Source organism: Leptonychotes weddellii, chromosome 4, assembly GCF_054177405.1.
Source record: "Leptonychotes weddellii isolate Sample4059 chromosome 4, ASM5417740v2, whole genome shotgun sequence".
Taxonomy (NCBI): Eukaryota; Metazoa; Chordata; class Mammalia; order Carnivora; family Phocidae; genus Leptonychotes; species Leptonychotes weddellii.
In genome coordinates, this window is record NC_138372.1 from 10,027,473 (window position 1) to 10,046,813 (window position 19,341).

Sequence of the window (19,341 nt, forward strand, 5' to 3'; positions counted from 1 at the left end):
GGGACCAGACCCTGTCCCCCACCCCCGGGGCGCCCGAGTCACTTTAAGCGCAAGCTGCCCACCGTGGTCAGGGTAAGGTCCGCTACCCGCCAAGACCCGCGAGCCCGGCCAGGATGGGCCTTGCCTTGGCTCGGGCGTGCCAGAGGTCAAACGGGCTCTTTTTAACGGCCTGCCAGTTTTTAAAGTGCGTTGCCATTTCTTTCTTTATGGGAAAAAAGAAAATTGTTCCGTTTAATTTATTTGCACAAACGCAGAAGACTTACTCTATCTAAATTATTACATAAATATTGGATGTATATTTTTCCATGGGGTGGGCGGGAGGCGGGTGTTTCTGTTGACTTGTCTGTTCTATTATCATGCTGCTGCCAAACTGTGCAGGGTAGACTTTAGGGGTGGCCAGAACCCAGGGACCATTGGATTTCAAAGCTTGCTTTTTTCCGTTCTTCCCTCTCTCTCTCTCTCTCCCCCATTTTTCCGCCCCTGCATGGAAGTGCACTCCACCTTTCTCTCCCCCCTCCCCATAGCTCCTCTCCAGGCCTTTATGTATCTATTTATTTATCTTAAATAAGGAACACTGACCTCAGTGAGCGGAGGGTCACCTTCTCTTGGGTCTGTCTTTTGAGGGAGGTTGAGCACAGAGTGAGACAGCCAATCACATGACCACAGGGACCCTCGGCCTGAGTCGGTGCCATGAGGGTCCTCGAGAGGCATAGGTTCTTCCTGCAGCCGTGTCTGTCTCATCCTTGGTTATTCTGCACGTCGGCCAGGCAGGTGTCACTGGGGGAGGTGCCCATCTCAAGGGGAGGGCTGTTGGGGACACAGTGTCCAGCACCAGAGCCTCTCTGCCCTCCCCATTCTGGTTGGTTCCTCCAGTCACACTTAACAGAATCTCTCAGGATCCCTCGGGCCCTGTCCTCCCCCTTGTCACAACAGCCTGAGCCTGCTCACCCTAGGAGTGACAGGCTGGCAGGAACATCTGTCTGCCTATTTGGGGAGCAGTGTGGGCCCCAGTGAGGCTTCACCAGCAAAGGAACCGTGTGCATTGTAACGCCGGGTGATGGAGATCACGTGAGCTTCTAAGCCAGAGCCTCGTAAGGCCTAAAACTAGCTTTCCCTTTTCTTTTGACCTGTGAATTCCGCCCCTCCCCCACTCCACCTTAACTACTAACACAGCTCAGTTCACCCACCCTCTGCACAATAGTAGTTGCGCTTTCTGCTAACAGTAACGTTTTTCAGCTCTTAATAAGAAAGGAGATTTGAAAGTGCTGGAGCGTCTCTATCAGAAGGATAGGGTATTTTGTCCAAAGTCTCTAAAACAAACAAAAAAACACCAGTAGGCTGTTCCCTTTCCTTCTGACTTGGTGGGGTGGTTGGGCAGGAGAAGGCAGGGTACCCTGCCTAATAAGGATCTTTCTGGCCTCCTTGGGCTAAGCTGTTCAACCGAGCCTGGCGGTGAGGGAGAGCGGCCAGACCTGGCATCTTTCTCTACGGAGAGAGATTTTAGAAAATACTTTTCTCCCCCATGAATTTTTTTTTTCTTTTGGTTTTTATTGTTTGCCCTTTACTTATGAGAAAATAAGATTGCAACCACTCCTGGTAATGATTTAGTAGTTCCTTTTCATTTCAGTTTTTGTAAATTAGGAGATAAATCTAAGAGTTACTAAGGATGATTTATTTAAGAGAACTACGTCAAATAGCGAATGAGTAATGGGTAAATTAGATGAAAATAACTTTTCCCATGGGAAAGGTTTCTCGAAGGCATGGATGCAAATATAAAATATAAAAAAATCTAAATAAAGCTTATTTTAAAATATTATTGAATTCTATGTTATTTGATTGCTTCTATCTTGCTCCGGGTGGGAGGCAAAGCCCGTGCATGACCTGCTCCTTGGAATTCCAGGGCTGGGTCCGGAGGGGCTGAGAAAGCTGGCTGAATTCTGGGCCCATGGCGGGGCTGAGGCCAGGGTGGCCTCCCAGAAACCTCTCATCTTGGCCGCCCCGACTGTAATTTGGAGGAGCTGTCCGCATCCAGGGCTGCCTGTGGTCCTAATGCACCACCTCCGAGCCTGGCTCCCTGGCCCTGCGTTGTCCAGCTCAGCAGCCCCGGTCAGCTTTCATCTGCTTCCCTCTCCCCACCGGCACTCCTTCCAAAGGCCCAGAAAGTGCGCCTGTGAGTTTGGGGCATGTTACTTCCTGCAGACCTCACTGGGCCTCTGCATCGTCCCAACATCCCACCTTCCCTGGGGACAGAGAGGAGCTTAAGAAAGAAATCGAGGGAGCCACAGGGCTTTCCTGATAAAGTTTGTGTGGGCCAGGCTTTTTCGAGTCCCATGAGATCCCCCGGATGCAAAGCCTGGGCCTCCCCCCAGTGAAACTCCACTTGTGACCCAAGAAGAGGTCACCCTGCCTACCCCAAACCCTGATCGTGGCCAGCACCCTCCACCTCTGCCTCCCAACTTAAAGACAAATCCTCTCCGGCAATAAAACCGATGGAAGACTGGCCTTTAAACCCCCCCATCGTTTCTGCTGGAAGAAAGCTCAAAGCTCCGTGACCTATATAGACCGTGCCAAGGAGTTGTAGAGCTCAGGACTGCAAGGAAACTTAGGGACATCTACTCCTACAGTTCTCAACCCAGCCACATGTTAGAATCACCTGCAGAGCTTTTGAAAACAGTTACCAAGGCCAGGCTATAGCCCTGAATCAGAGCGTAGTTAAACCTTCTCTGGTAACTCTAAGGTGTAGCCAGCATTGAGAACCACGGGGCTAATCTGAGGCTGGCAAATGGCCCAAGCACACATACCACTGCTTCCCTGTACCTGGCCTCATGCAGACATCACCAATCGATTGAAGAGCCCTTCCTACCCAGCCCAAAGTGGCCTCTGATGTCTTCACTTTACAAAGCCTCAGACAGCCACTGCCAATCCGTCAGAGTTGGTATACAAGGAGAAAGCCCATTTGCCAACCTGAAACTAGCCCAACCACCCCACCCCCACTGGACAGATGGAGAACACTTTGGCCCAGAGCCCAGTGACTTGGCCAAGATCCTAACTGTCGCTCCTACAGTCCTGTAACCTTTTCAAGGACTGGGCCATACCTATTCAAATCTTCATAGCTCTACTCAAAAATCATACTACCTCCTTTATCTTCTTTGAGACCTTGCCCCAGATGGCCCAACTTCAAGTGGTACCTATTAGAAATTGAAGTAGGGATGCCCAGGGGCCGGTGTACAGACCCACAGGTTGTGCACTACACTACTCCAGAAGGCACTACTGTGTAAATGGTGCCCTGAGTTGTACAGTGCACATCCTGCACGGCTGTACTCAGTGGGCCTTCTGCGTGCTCTCCCACCCGTGCTGGCAGGCTCCAACAGATGTAACCTAGTAACATAATAACAATAATAATATCTAACGTTTATTAAGCACTTACCGGGGGCCACAGTCCGTGCTGAGCACTTTACATGCATTAACTCAGTTAACCCTCCAACAACCTGTATTTTTGGTGAGAAAACTCAGGTTAAGTAAATCATCCAGGGTCAAGAAGCTAGTAAACAGTAGAGCTGGACTTCAAACCTAGGGAGCCCGTAGTGCCCTGACCACCATCTGGGCAGTGAGGGGGTGGCCCCGGGCAGGGGACATCATGGAAGCCTCAGCAGGGCCAGGTTTATGCCTCAGCCACCCTTAGCCTCTGGCACAGCCTAGCACTTCCTTGCTGGTGTGACTGCATCTATTCCATCAATTCTGTCAGCCTTTTATCTGCTGGCCCAGGAAACCCACCCCCAGGGAGGACTGGGGAGGGCAGAGTAGAAACGAGCTGCTGGCCTGCACTAGCCATTTGGGGCACAGAGGTTTGCCTCTTCTTGCCCTGCTGTGGGGCCCCTCCCTGCACCAGAGCTGCTGGGTTCTCGGGGTCAGCTCTGCCCCCGACAGGAAGTGGGGGTCCCGTCCAGGGACCCGGGAGCCGCCCCACCCCAGTGCCCGGTGGGGACTCACGTTGCGGTGGGGCTGTAGCATAGGAGGTCACCAGCCAGCTCACCAACTTGCGTTGTAAAATATCCGCGGGGCCTCTCACCCAAAACCTGCATTTTCACAGAACCGGCCTCACAAACACACCCCCCCGTCCCCCACCCAGCCCATCTGCTCTGAACAAATGGCTCTTAAGTTTTTTCAGTTCAAACCCCACTAGGTGGGGCCAAAGCTGCCATCATCCCCCACCTCCCACCTGTTCCCATTTTCGAGTGGAAAAAGAACTAAAAGAACTTGGTGGTCATAAAGAATCAAGAGGGAATACGTGTCATTAACCTTATCTTATAAAAGGATTCGTAATTTTATATTCTAAAAGAATGCCCTATAAACATAAAAATAACTTAGGAGTTTGGTCTTGGCTGTGTGTTAGAATAGTAAGTACATCACCAGTGAGGGGTCACTCTCCAGTAAGTCTTGCTGGCAGCGAGGGTATGAGAAGTTCATACCTGAACCACGGCTACATGGTCTCTTAAAGCCCAGTTACTGAAAGATAAGCAGATGTGCCACGCTGCGCTCTGAGGGCTAGGCCCACCATCCCCAACAAACAATCCATGAGAAAATCATCCCAAGAGGATTGGTCTTTAAGAAGCGACCACTGAAAGCCTTGCCCTCTTCTTCCCGAAAATGGCAGGACTTCCCAGTCCCCAGCCCGTCCCCCGGGGGAGCCCTGTGACATGGTCAGGCTACGCGCAGAAGCCGTGCTTCTCAATCCGAGTCCCCGGGAAACACTAGCTGACTGCTGGCCGGTATTAACTGAGTTTCAGGTTTTGTCTGATTTTTCTCTTAATGGATTACCAGGAAATGGCAGTTAATTGCACCCAAACAAGAGACTCTATGAAATTGCATGCCATGCTCCACCTGGAGGACCCTTGCAGCCCACCAGTGGGGCCAGGCCAGGCCTGGATAAACACTCCAGCTCTGGTCCTGCATCTGATTTCTAGCAATTTGTTTAACCGTGAGCCTCAGCGTCCTCTCGTCTATGCTGTGGGTGTCATAACGCTCGCCTCCTCACAGGCTCAGAAGTGAGAGCTGACTGTGTTTTGCAGCCTGGAAAGGACTGGCCGCATGGCTTGTGTTCCCATGATTTGAGTGGATTTAAGTTCAAATCAGAGACAGGAAAAACATGTGCAAGCAGCTTGATACACATCCTGAGCCCAAAGGTGACTCGATCCAAACAGGTCCCCCACGGGTAAAATCTGGGCCTCAGGCTGTGTGATCCTGACATCACTCCAGCTGTGTGCCCACTCCTCAGAGTCCAGATTCCGTTCCATTGTGGCTCTGTGAGGGACTCCGGGCTTCTCTGCCTCAGAACCGGGAGGCTTTGACATGTGTGCCCCCAGAATCCACCAGCCGTGACAAAATTCGTTCTAGATTCCAAGTAGAAACATACTCTGTGCTGTGGCTAATACAGAGAAATTTAGACCCTGGGAAGCAATTAGGCTGCCTAAGCCTGGGTTCTTGAGGTGAAAGCCCCCAGGTCACCCCGGGGAGGTATATGTATACGGAGACAGGTGTCAAAACCCAGGGCCAGCCTGGCCTCGAAATGAGGCCTGCCTCCAACTCTTTGCAGGTACTCACTCATATCATCCTTCCAACAGCCCTCCAAGATTAAATACTGTCAGGACCTCCATTTTATAGATGAACAAACGGAGGCACAGAGAGGTGAAGTTGTTGCCCAAAGTCACACAGCTAGGAAGAGGCAGAACTGGGTTTCAGCTCCAGCCATCTGGCTCCAGAGTCCGTGTTCTCAGTAATCATGCTCTGCAGTCTCCAAGCTCTCGCCCGGGGGGCAACTGATCAATAGGAAGCTTCAGAGAACTTGAGAAAGCCTCACTAGCCAAGCCCTGTGCAGGCTAGCTCTTCGGGGCTCATTTTTTCTACCCAGTAGAGGAAGAAATTGGAATGAGTAGTAGTTTTCAAACTGTGTTCCATGGAACACTTGGGGGTTCCTCAGAGGCCCCTCAAGAGGTTGCCATAGCTGGTGAAAGAACTAGCAGGCAAGGCTCCAGTCCTACCTTCAGCCAGAAGAAGCTCTGCTCTTATGTGTTGCACACTGGACCTCTATGTCCATTTGAAGGATCCCATGCCAGACAAAAAAGTGAGCAAGAAAGAAAAAGGAGAGGGGGGGGGGAAAGTTTGAGAACCACACATAGATCAGTAGAGGTCAGACCTGACCATGCCTTGAGTTATAAGGATACAGATTCCCTGGCTCCATCTCATAGCTACTAAATCAGGTCTGGGGGTGAGACGCTGGGATCTGTGTTCCACACAAGCTCCGCGATGTGGGCTCATTTGGGGGAGAGGTCGCACGGGGCAGTAGCCGAGGGCAGCATCCTGGCCGTGGGTTTTAGCACAGACTTGCCATGGGGAAACGTCCCCTAAGGGACCGTGATAAGGGAGGTTGAGGCCACCTCCCTGGGGCAGCTCCAGGGTCCCCCTGTGAGGGAGGAACGGCTGCCGGGGGCCTTTGCTAGGCCCTGCTGAGCAGAGAGTGGAGGGGTCTGGCCTGGCACACCGGCTGCCTCCCGGGCAGCCTCAGAAGCCTGCAGTAGTACCTCTGTTAGAGTCACAGAGAGGTTCCTGACTTTCCTAGAGGCACACAGCCAGGAGGTGGGGGGACAGAAGTCAAGCCTGGCTGCAGGCCCAGTTCTGAGCGTGCTATCCACCACGTCAGACCTCGCCTGACCTGCTTCTGCCAAGCATCTGGTGGACGCTGGCCTTGGTCTGGGGCCAGTGGTGCCCCATGGACACCAGATGATGGGCCCTAAACTGGGAGCAAGACTGCCCAAGCTGTGCTCTGGGGAGCAGTCTGGAGTGGAGCTGCTGCTGAGGGAGGGGCCCCGGCAGGGCTCTGCCCAGACCCTGCCCTCAGGCTCCTAAGGAGGCCCAGCCTTCAACCCAGAAGCCTTATGACCCCAGCCCCGCGGAGTCGACAGCCCCTAGCCTGGCTCTGGACGTCCTGTTCCCAGCTTGGCCAAGGACTCGCTGTGTGACCACGAGCAAGTCGGTCTCTCTCTCTGGGCCTCAGACTCCCTCTAAAACAAACCAGGGCAGTGGGGGCCTGTGGAGCCTTACAAGTTCCTGGTGTCCCTCCCCCAGGCCACCTCCCCCACCACGCTCACTGCCCTTCACCGCAAAGCTCCAGTTTATTTCTCTTATAGATATGATCTCATTGGCACGAAGGGTTCGCAACGCCAAGGCAGTGTGACCCCCATGGGTTAGGTCAAATCTAAGCTGCAGCCTATGGGCTGCCTCAGGCCTCCTCCTGCACCCCCCATTGTGGAAAAGCCACTCGCCAAGGGCACCCCAGACTGCCCTGCTCACCCCTGCTCTGCACTAGAGACAGCTGGCCCAGGTCTCTTCCCTCCTCACCCTGGCAGAACAGGAAAGCCTGCAAATGGAGGGCCAGAGCCCCTCCCCGGGAGGCCAAGCACAGCCCCCAGATGAACCACAGCAAGACTACTCCCAGGGGACAGCCCTTTGCAGCTTGCAACGCTTTTTCCCGGGCAGATTAAGGTCAAGGTTAAGGGGGTAGCTTCTGGGCAAACTGTCTGGGTCCAAACCTTAGTCCTGACCATTTGCTACCTGGCAACCTTAAGCAAGTTATTGAACCTGGCAGGGTCTTTGTTTCCCGATGTGTACACTGGGGACAGCAAGGCGCTCCCAAGGGGTGGCTGCAAGGAAGAAACGAGTTACTGCATATAAAAGGCTTAGCTTGGGTAGCAGTGAATATAAGCCACAATGATGATGACAATGACAATGAGGACAGGGATCTCATCTCAGCCTCTCACCGCCCTGTGAGAGAGGCAGAGCAAGATCCTTAGGACAGGTGTGAAGGCAGGCCCAGGCAGGTTCAGCAACTCGCCCGAGCTGCCAGGGCCAGCTCAGGGGCAAGACCAGAGGACGCAGGACGTGTAGAGCTGACAGGGCTCTTGGCTTCTCGCTCACTCCCCTCATGTTACAGATGGGAAGGGACTTGCCCGCAGTCAAGCAGGGCATCAGTGGCTGAGCTGGTTCGGGAACCCAGGGCTCCTGACTCCCAGGCCAGTGTTCTGAGCTGCCGCAGGCCACAAGATTCAGCAGGGGGGGAAAAAAAATCCTTGGGTCAATTGTTTTGGAAACAATGCTGTGTCTCTAAACCTTAGAGATCCTGAATACAACACATTAGTTTATCAAGGATCTAACAAGTTCTGCAGGGAAGGAAAATATCTCACTTTTTTCCACTTATTTTCCCAAACGTAACTGACCGCAGAACCATACATTTGTACCTAGTTCCACGGAGCACCCTCGGGGACATGTTGCAATGGGCGACTCCTCAGCCCCTGTATTCCGTGCTTAGAGACACTAAGTCAGCAATTCTTTGGAGAGCTCTAAGCACACCACACTTCTGACATTGTTTAGCCCTGGAAAGTCCCTGAGGCTCATATAGGATTCCCAGGAGCCTTAAGAAGTGAGCCAGGAGCAAGGCGAGGTGGAGTCTGGACCTCTCTCTGTCCGAGCATCCCCTTTGCTCAGAAAGAACCCGAGTCAGTGTGTAGCCTCTGCAGAAAAGGAAGGGCCCCCGCAGACTGGCTAAGAAACGCCAGCCCCAGGATATTGATTTTGCTGCTGTCCCAGGTCCCAGGTATACGCAGAGTGGCCGAGCCCATTGCCACAGGGCCCTGGGGCAGGGACAGGAACGGGCACACCATGCTGCCGGGACATCTGGCCCCACCTGCCCTGTCACCACCAGCTCTGAGCTGCCTCATCGCTTTCCCTGGGTCCAGCCAACGGGCTCCATGCCTACATGGCGCCAGTCTCCTTCCTTGTTAGGACACCGATGTCTCTGGGGGTGGCACGGAGCCTGTGGTTGGGGGCAGGCAGGCCAGGGAGGAGAGGCGAGAAGACTGCCTCTGACAGTTGTCACTGCAGGGACCAGTGCTGTGGTGATAGGGCAGGAGGCTCTCTGCACGCCACAGGGAATGTGAGGGCTGTCTACAAACCAAGGGTCGGAGATAACAGGCCGGGTCACCAATCGCAACTCGGGTGTGTGAACCATTGCCAGTTTCCCTCCATCTCTTCCTGTGGGTGCAGGAAACACAGATGCATTTTAGGGACAGCCTGAACCCGGCAGGATCGGTCAAAAGCAAGGAACACAGGGCGGGATGTTGAGGAAAGCCCAGGCTTTGGAGCCAGATCTCTGGGTGTGATCCCAGAGCCAGCGCGTAGCCGTGCAACCCTAAGCCACTCGCTTAGGACCTTTGAGCCTCAGTTTTCCCCTCTGTGAAATGGGAACAAAACGGCCTATCCCCTGGGGCAGAGATGAAATCGCAAGTGGAGACAAATGTCCAGCCTCTGGCAGCTGCTCGTCTCGGTGTGGCAAGAGACTCCCACGAGAGGAAACGTGGGCCGGTGACGCAAAACACAGGCTCTGGGGCCTGGCCGTGTCCGCGTGCGCAACCGATGGACATTTCTGAGCTCCACCGTCCTCATCTGTGCGATGGGCCTGCTCACGCACAGCCTGTAAAGCACCCAGCAAGCTTAGCCATCACGGTCATGGTCACGGTCACGAGGGCTCCCTTGCAGGAAGGCTGGCCTGCCTTTCACAGTCTCTGTTTTAGATCAGCTCTAGCGGCCGCACCACCCAGAGCGTGGCGGGTGATGACCGGGTCCACCTCCGTGAGCACTCTCGGGAGGCAGCACCGTGCTGCTCGCATACCCGCCTTGTTCCCACTATTTCTCAACCCCAGAGGCTCCAGGCGGGTCAGGGAAGTGGGTGCTTGGGCGCTGCAGGCTGCCCCCACCAAAGGAAGAGCGCCCTGCTGGGCTCCAGGGCTCCTAGAGCTCCCGATCTTTCAAGAGAAGCCAAAAGTGTTATGGAATACACTGGAATTCTTATATTGGCAACTCTTTTTTTTTTTTTTTTTAAGAATATTAGTGCTCTTTAGGAGAAAAACATTCCATGGTCCCAATTTGTCTCCAGGCCACCTGCTCTGCCACCTCGGGTCTAGATTCTCCCTGTGGGCTCATCCAGCTGTATGGGTCCTTGCCTTTCCCCTCAATCAGAGTGTGGTGTGGCCCTGCCGGGCCGTAGGGGCCCATCTCAATTTGATATGTGTCCTCCCTCCTGCCCTCGCTGCAGCAGCAGACCACGCTCATTTCTGAACCCAGAGCAGGGCACCCGGAGCCTGGGGCGTTTGGGAGACTAGCAGGGAGCACCAATCCTCCAAACTCTGGAGCCAGCACAGGAATCCCGAGCCCACCCGGCCCCCAGAGGCCCACATGGCCAGGGCTGCAGTCGGACGTGGGATCAGCCTGCCGGTGGCCTGAGAGCCCAGCCAGGTGACACCCCCATTTCTCCTGGCTCTCCTCTGTGGGACCCAGAGATGGAGACAGTGGTGGGAGGTGAAGGTGCTGGTGGGCCTGACAAAGGCGACTCCACACTCGCCCAGAAATGCCCGGAGAAGGTGTGGTCACCGGTGTGGAGACAGCTACCCAGGGACGTGGTGCAGGTGTCAGGCTGAGGACTGAGGACAAGGACTGGCTTCTGCGGGGGGAAAGGGAGTGATGAAAACTGGCAGAGGAGAGCAGGACGTGACTTGCTGACATTTACCGAGTGGCAGGCCAGTGCAGGCCCTTGACATACACTCGGTAAGTCATTCAACAAACACTGGCTGACCACTTCCTGTGTGCCAGGCCTAGGGCTCAGGCTGAGGACCCAGATGTAAACATGAGAACACATAAGTTATCCTGCTGTAGTCCTCACCAAAATCGCATGAAGTGGGGATTATTGTCCCAACCTTATAGGTGAGGAAACTGAGCTCAGACAGGAAAGACAGAAAGACAGAAATAGCCCAAGGAGACACAGTAAGCGAGGGAACAGGGATAGGAATTGGGGTCCAGCAGTGCACTACACCACTTCCAGGCAGATGCAGGCAAAGCTGCCAGAGCGGCTTGGTTCTCTCGTTTCCAGAAAGCCAAGACCAGCTCCAGTTTTCTCCTGGACATTTCCAGTAGGTATCTAGGTTGGAAGAATGCCCCACCATGAGCCTCACCAAAGCTCTGTCTTCATTTGGAAGGACATTAAAGAAATATTGCTCATAAACATCCTTGCTCTTCCTAAATTGGCCTTGGGGCAAGAAGCAAAGTAGCTCACCGCTGGTGTGGGAAATTTCCAGGCAGCTGGAAGGCATTTTGAAGGAGGTGGGAGGTTGGTCAGTCTGCATTAACTGCTTAGGATGATCCCATAGAAGGCATTGCCTCCAGGTGGCTCGCCCTGAGCCAGAGGTCCGCAGCTCTGACTCGCGGGGGGTCCCCCTGGGCCAGCAAGCAAATGCACGGTGTCTCAAGACCATCACGATGACCACAGTCCACAGGGCTCACGGAAGCAGGCTGAGCCAAGCCAGAAAGAACCGGAGAGGTCCTGAGGCCCATAGGGGAGCCGGGAGGGTTGGTGACATGAAGAGGCCAGGCCGAAAATCTAGTCAGGGACCCCAGGCACAGCGGGGTGCTCAAAGCCCCCAGCAACCCCGAGCTCCCTCCAAGAGCCATCCAGATGCAAACTCGTACTATCTCCATGGGGGCACCAGGAGAAGAATCATTCTCCAGCCCTCAGGTTCCACTCCAAGATCCCCTCTGCTTCACCTTCCAGACCCACCTGGCGGTGGAAAAGCCAGCCAGGGAAACATATGGGCAAAGAGGACTAGAAGTAAGAATACAGGCAGAGGCCGGGCCCCAGCTGGAATACTCCCCCAGCGTAAACAAAAAGAGCGAAGAGATTTCAATTGCAGATCAGACTCTAAGAAGGACTTCCCAAATGTGGGCACTCTTCAGCATTAGGACAGGTTAGCAAGGAGGAAAAAGGAAAGTTTCTGTGTCTATTTTTAAAGCATCCCGTAGTTGTCATGGGAGAGCAGTCTGCTTGCCTTCCCTGGACCTCGTCTTCACCTCTTGCCCCTGAGTCTATAAAATCAGGAACTAGTTGCCAAGCATCTACCTGGGACATGAGTGCAGAGAGGTGGAGCCTTGCCAACTCCAGGAAATCAGTCCCCTGCCTCCTGGGAAGGTCCTCCGAGGGGCTGGCAGCAAGCGGTGACTGGGGGATGATGGCCCCTGAGGCTGAGGACAGGGGTCCTGTCGGGTCGGTTGACACAATAAGCCCAAGCTTAGGCTGGCCCGGGCCAGGCAGCAGCACCAACAGTGAGGGGAAAGGGAAGCATGTGACATTTTTCTCTGAGCGCGTAAAGTAGTGATGGCTGGTAAAATCTGAACTCGGCTGGACTTCTCCATGTGCTTTGCGGTGTCGTGGACTTTAAGGGACACGGGGGGAAGGGAGCGCGGTCAGCTTGTTAACTCAGGGCCTCCAAGGGCCCGCTTGGCGCTGGGCTCAGGGCGCTGTGGGTGGGTGGCGGGCCCACCGGGGTCCTGCCGTCACCCCAGCAGCTACCCCATCAGTGACTTGATGCCGTTTGAACCCGGTTGTCCGATTCGGTGCTCCAGGGTCTGTCTTTGGCACATACCTCACAGGAGCTGGGACTCGGGCCCCAGCAAAGCATCTCTATCCAACACAGCGCTGTTACCGGGTGGGGAAACGTGACTTCCTCACATTATAATGCAGCAATTTAAAAATGAGAGTTCAGCTTTTGGCTGGAGAAGTGCTGACGGGGGCTTCCTGCCACTGAGGGCAGGGAGCTTGGACTGGCGCTGGCTGCCCGAGCAGGGCCGATCTGAGAAGAGAGAGGCCCGGGCGGAAGGACTGGGGTGCTGGGAGCAGTCAAGCTGTGTGCTCACTGGCGTCTAGCGTGTGGAGGCCAGAGAGGCCCCCGAAACATCCTAACCCTGCGCAAGACAGCTCCCACGACAAAGAATGAGCCCATCCCAAATGTCAGTCAATAGTGCTGAGGTCCAGAGGCCCTGCCATCGGCCAAGAAAAGGGAGGGAGACCATGTGGTGCGTGTGGGGGCCACAAGCAGCTTGACGAGGCCGAAAAGGAGGTGGAAGGAAGATGAGGCTGAAGGGAGAGGCCTGCTCCCTCCCTCCTTACGTCCTCTCCTGCCTGCCTGCTTTTAACCAAAATCTATAGAGCGCCTTCCGTCCGGGCAGTGGTGGGCAGGATCTGGCTCGTACACGCTCACGCAAAGATGCCCCGCTTCACATCCCGTGGCCTCTTGTTGGTCACTGAAATGGGCCATGGTGGGTGAAACAACACCACGGAGATAGGCAGACATGGAGCCCTTGCTAGGCATCAGAGATACCTAGGTAGCAAAAACGGGGCCCACTCCTGTCCTTATGGGGTTTACGCTCTAGTGGGAGGCACACTCCCTGAATAATCCCACGACCGTTCCTTGATTTCAGCCATGAGAAGTGCAGGCGAGAACAGGACCTGGCGCAATGAGAACACTGTGAGCGCATGCGTGCAGGTTGGAGGTGTGAACACGCAGGTGCTGCAGGGGGGCAGGGACCGGCCTATGCGGGAGGACTGGAGAAGGGGTCCTTGGAAGAGGCAACATTTCAATAGAGCCTGAAGGCTTCATAGGAGGTCTCCAAGCAGAGAAGCCAGCAGCTGGGGTACTTCTAGGCAGAGAACAGCAGGTGCAACAGATTCAAGATGGGGGAGGGGACCAGGAGTGCTGGGAAAGCGCAAGAAGCCCAGGGGGCCGGGGAGGGGGCATGGGACTGAGGAGAAGCCAGCAAAGGGCCAGGTCACACAGAGCCTTGTCGTGTGAGGAGCTTGGGCTTTATCCAGGGAGCCAGTGATGGATGTTGAGCAGAAGAGGTCCCTGGGAAGATTCAAATTAAAACAACAACAAAAACAACACTGTATTGAGTGTCCCTTTCCCATAACTTGGGCTTTTAATGATGGCATTAAGCTTCACCATGAACCAGGCCCAGGTGATAAAGAGAGGGGTAGACTTGGCCTCTGACCTTGGAACTCCCTTTGTAACAGGGCAGATGGACAGACGCCCCCAGCAGAACATGAAGAGCATAGGTTGGACAGTGCACACAGCAAGAGGGATGTCCTCTCAGGGCCAAGTGGAGGAAGACAGACTCTGAGGGACCGCTAAATCTAAAATAAAACACACTTTTTAATTTATCTCTGGCCTCACCAAAAGTAAGGGGAACCCCCAAGTTGCCCCTATCCAAAACTAAAAAGCTGTGAGCTAAGACCGGAACAGGAGCAGTGAGCGATAACCAAGTGTGACACCTGGGGTCTGTCCTGGGGACAGATGCTGATGTCAGGACTGTGGACAGGGAAGTAAATGCTGGGGAGTGGCAAAGTGAAGGAACAGAGCCTGTGGTCTCTCATTCTCCCAGGTCTCTCCAACAGGAATGAAGTGGTCCCTGCTACCAGGTACCATCCCCCCTCCCTCCCCACTCCCACCCTGGCAGGTCACAGAGATCCTCTCTGGATTTAACCCCTAGAGATTCCCATAAGATCAAATCTGAGTTCAGCATGCATGAGAGTCCACGGAGAAATATAGCAAATTTAGACCTTCCAAGGCCTTTTCAGATACATACTTACCAATATACCAAATATAAGTGAATATGTATGTAATACTTAAAAAAATTTAAGATGAAGTCATAAACATGAGCAAAGAACAAGAGACTATCTGAAAAGACCAGGTGAACTTGGAAAAGAACTAAATAGAACTTTTAGAAGTATGTAGTTAGTAACATTAAAAAAATAAAACCCAGGGGCACCTGGGTGCCTTGGTCAGTTAAGTGTCTGACTCTTGATCTCAGCTCAGGTCTTGATCTCAGGGTCAAGAGTCCAAGCCCCTCCTTGAGCTCCACACTGGGCATGGAGCCTACTTAAAAAAATAAGTAAATCAAATCATATCAAATCAAATCCAAAGATGGGTTAAGCAGCAGAGTAAACTGCTGAAGAGAGAATTTTAAAAATGGAAAACAGGTCTAAGGAAATTACCCAGAATGCAATGCAGAGAAATAAGTTGATGGAAAGCATGAGGGGAAATCAGAGCTTTCTGGTCTACAACAACAGCCATTAGCCACATGTGGCAATGTAAACCTGTATTTGAATTCATTAAAAGTCAATAAAGCAGGGTGCCTGGGTGGCTCAGTCGGTTAAGTGCCCGCCTTCGGCTCAGGTCATGATCCCAGGGTCCTGGGGTCGAGTCCCACTTCGGGCTCCCAGCTCAGTGCATAGCCTGCTTCTCCCTCTGCCTGCCACTCCCCCTGCTTGTGCTCACGGTCTCTCTCTGACAAATAAATAAATAAAATCTTTAAAAAATAAAAAAGAATGGAGAAGAGGTCATATTTTAAGAGGTAATGGTTGAGAATATTCCAAAAATAAACCCATCGATACGGGAAGCACAATGTATATCAGTCAGAATAAGAAGAAATCCACCTGTAGCCACATCATAATGAAACTGCAGAACACCAAAGACAGGGAGGAAATCTTAAAAGGAGCTAACCAAAGAACAGTTGGGCCAGCAGCTGCCTTCTCTTTAGCAAAAAGGAAGACAGAAGATAGTGGAACAATGTCCTCGAGGTGCCAGGAGGAAATGACCATCAGCCTAAAACTGTGTACCCAGCAAAGCTCTTTGAAGGACAAGGGGGAAACATAGGCTTTTTTCAGATAAAAGCTGTAGGAGCTTACCACCAAAAAAATACTCTTAATCAGAGGAATTTTTAAATCATGTTCTTCAGGAATAAGAAAAATTATCCTAGAAGTTAGGTCTGAGGCGCAAGAAGAAGTGATGAACTACGTGCTTAACGTGTAGGGAAATTACTTTAAGCAAATATTATCAAGGTAAAATAATCACAATGACAATGTCTAAAATTGTGGGTTTTTTAAAGGACAGAATTAAAATAATCGACATGGTAGGTTGTAAGTCAGAAAGAGTGATCAGGATGTTTCAATAGCTCACTATTTAGGACAGAGCATTAAGATATTGCTCAACCCTAGGTTTTGTGAAGTTAAATACATATGGTAAGTTAAAGAATGGTTCTAGAATTCAGCACCCATCAGAATCACCTGGGAGGCTTGTTAAAATACAGATTACTGGACCCACCCCTCAGAGCTTCTGCTGCAGGAACGCTGCGGTGGGCTCCTAGAATCTGCATCGCTAACCAGTTCCCAGGTGTTGCTGATGCTACTGGCCCAGGGGCCCCACTTTGAGAACCACCGAACCAAAAGCAGAGAAATCGGGTGCTTCACTTCCAGACCAACAAAAGTGGGGAAAGGCAATGAGAAAACGAACAAAACCTTCCGTCTAATGCAGCTCTGTGCAGGAAAGAGATCATATGAGCCACATACGTAATTTTAGATTTTTTGTAGACACGTTAAAAAGTAAAGACTGGTGAAATGAATTTTAATAATATATTTGATTTAACCCAATATTACCCAAATATTATCGTTTCAAGATGTGATCAATATAAAAATTATTGAGATTACTTTTTCTTCTTTTTTTGGACAAAGTCTTCAAAATTCAGTGTATATTTTATACTGCAGAGGCTTCTCAGTGTGGACGAGCCACATAATAGGTGGTCAGTGGCCACGTGTGGCTTGTAGCTACCCTCCTGGACAGAGCCGGTTAGACTGCAAGTGATAGGAGCCTACAGAGGACAGAGGCCCCCACTCAGCCCCTGAGCACCCTCTGTATGCTGAGCACTTAGACCATCATACATCACCTCATTCAGTCCTCACTTAGACCTGTGAGATTAGACATTATTATCATCCCATTTCATAGATGGTAAAAGTGAGGCTGAGAACATTCAAAACACTTCCCCAAGAGAAGCAGAAGAGCCGGCATTCAAACCCAGGTCTCATTCCAGTGCCAACCTCAGAACCTCACGGTTTCTGTAAAGCATTTTCTGCAACAGACCAGAGAGTAAATATTTTAGGCTCTTGGGACCAGACAATCCATCTGGTGGGAGAAGGTAGAACCTCTTCTTCCAGAGTCAACCTCGGTCCTCCCGGTGTTCGGAAGGATCCAGACTGACGGGTCTCTTGGCGACACCTCCTCAGACTCTGATAAGAGGTTCAGCCGGCCTCTCTAACTCGCTGCTTGACTATAAATGTGAGTTATTCTCACTCGTAGGGCTGAGACAGAGGGGAAATAAAAGCGAGGATTGATGGAATCCCAGACATAAAATCTGGCACCATATGCCTGCATTTTAGAAATTACCTTTAATTAATGGTTTATGACCCCAAAGACGCCCCCCTCTTCAGGCCTTCTGCAGTGTCGACTTGGAGCTCAGTCCTGGGTGGCGAGGTGGGGGAAGGGGGTGCTGAAGGAGTGGGGTGGTGAATGGCTGGCTTTCTTCAGAAACCAAAATGTGTGGTTTGCTCATAGGACCCCAGCTCGGCCTCTGGCAGTCCTCGAGCCTGGGCGCCCTAAGGAATGTGAATTGAAAGCCAGCTCTCCTCACCGGCCTGAGGCCTGTGAGCTACAGAGTGACCCACACATATTCACACGCTCAGGAAAACGCACACACCAGGAAGTTTGCTTTTTCTCTTTGTCCCCTTATCTGTCATTCCCTCCCCACCCTCCACTCATTCTCTCCTTCTTCCTGATTCTCTTCATGTCTTTGTTGTTTCTGTGGCCCTATTTCCCTGCCGAAGCCTTGCTCTTTGAGTCTCTCTCTCCAACTCTCTCTCTCTCTGACTTTTGCTGCCTGTCTCCTTCCTCCTTCCCTTGCCACCTTTATAGCCTTTACTTGGGGAGGCCTAGCCAAGCGCCGCCCGCCCTGGGCATGGGATAGACAAGCCCACCCTCACCTCACAGGGAGCCCCGCCTCTCCCACCTGGACCAGGTGGGAGTCCTGCTGGGACGATGCACTTCTGCCCAGGTGGGGGACCCCTAAGCACCTGAGCTGAACTCAAGCCACGTTTCATCCCAGGAAGGCAGCGGGACTGAGGCAAGTACTGAGTGCCTACTATAGCTTCACATTCAGAATTTATACTAGTCATGAACCTGGGAGGTAGATAGTATTATCATTATACCCATTTTATAGATGGGAAAACTGCGACTTTAAGAGGTCAAGAAATTGGCCCAGAGCCAAGGGCTGTTCAACTCCAAAGCCTCTTTCCACAGGCCCAGTCCAAATGGACAACACGGGCTGTGTCTTGGAATTTCAGGTGACCAGATGTGGTGACATTTGTCTCTCATCTTCCCAGAAGCAGGTGACGGAGACAGGACTCAGTCACAGGAACAGCATAGAGACTCTCAGCTCTTTCCAAGCCAGGGAGGACACACCCGCGTTGTGTGTCAGAGGTTCACACCTGTAGGACCCAATCAGAAAGGCTTCCCTGCAAGCCAAACCTGTCCTGGGGAGCCAGGGACCAGCAGGAGGGACACCGAAGCTGGGGACAGGCAGCTGTCTCACCAGGCAGAAACTCGGGGCCCCCGCGGAGGGCTGCAGAGGAAGCTGCTGGTTCCACATTCCCGGGCGTCATGGCAACATGAGCTCAGACCAGCGACCTGCTTGTGGTGCTCTGTGCCATCTGCTGTTTCTCTGGGGGCAGGGAAGAGGCCTTGCACCTACCCAGCATCCCCAGTCATAGAGTCCCCAGAGCAGTCCTGGGAAGGAGGCAGGTGGCAGGGAGGCATGATGCCAACCTTAGGGTGTTGGAAATGGAGGCATGAGGCATCGTGGCTGCCCACCTGAGTTAGGTCGCTCTGCCCAGTGCCCTGCTGGACCAGGGGTGGCATCCTCCTGGCCAGCAGCCGTGGGCTTCCAAGGGCTCTTGGCTGAGCAGCTAGAGGCCCCCGGCACTGGGGAGAAAGGTTCTGGCAGAGCTGGATGCGTGTATGGCCCCCAAGCGGATACAGCTGTTTCCAAAGAGTTTATATGGCAGGGGCAGGGGAGGGGTGAAGGAACTGGGGAGAGGAGCCTTGTCACTAGGAAAAGATTTCTATGTGTCCATTTCAAAAATAACGTACCTCAATGCAGGGAACCTGGGACACAGGAAAGTGTGCACACACTCGCAAATACCCTTGCACACTCACATGTGCACACTCGCGCACAAAACAATCACACACACACGCTCACACACAATTAACCCTCACCCCTTCCCAGACGCAGACTTTTAACATTTATCCAACTAGTATATGTATAAATGTATAAATATACATATATACACACAATTAGAGTTCTACATCATAGAATCGTGTACATATCATTTTAAAAAAACAGTTGGGATTACGTTGTACCTGCTGTCTTGTACTGTCCTTTTTTGCTTGGCAGTAGATTATGAACATTTTCCCATGTTGAAAGTATTCTCCAGGGGCGCCTGGGTGGCTCAGTTGGTTAGGCGACTGCCTTCGGCTCAGGTCATGATCCTGGAGTCCCTGGATCGAGTCCCGCATCGGG

At 52.6% G+C, this 19,341-nt stretch overlaps 1 protein-coding gene across 1 annotated transcript in view; it reads left to right on the forward strand.

Moving 5' to 3' along the window:
• Positions 1–19,341, forward strand: part of KAZN (kazrin, periplakin interacting protein) — a 996,076-nt gene that overhangs the window by 955,416 nt on the left and 21,319 nt on the right. The gene's annotated exons all lie outside the window — the stretch shown is intronic.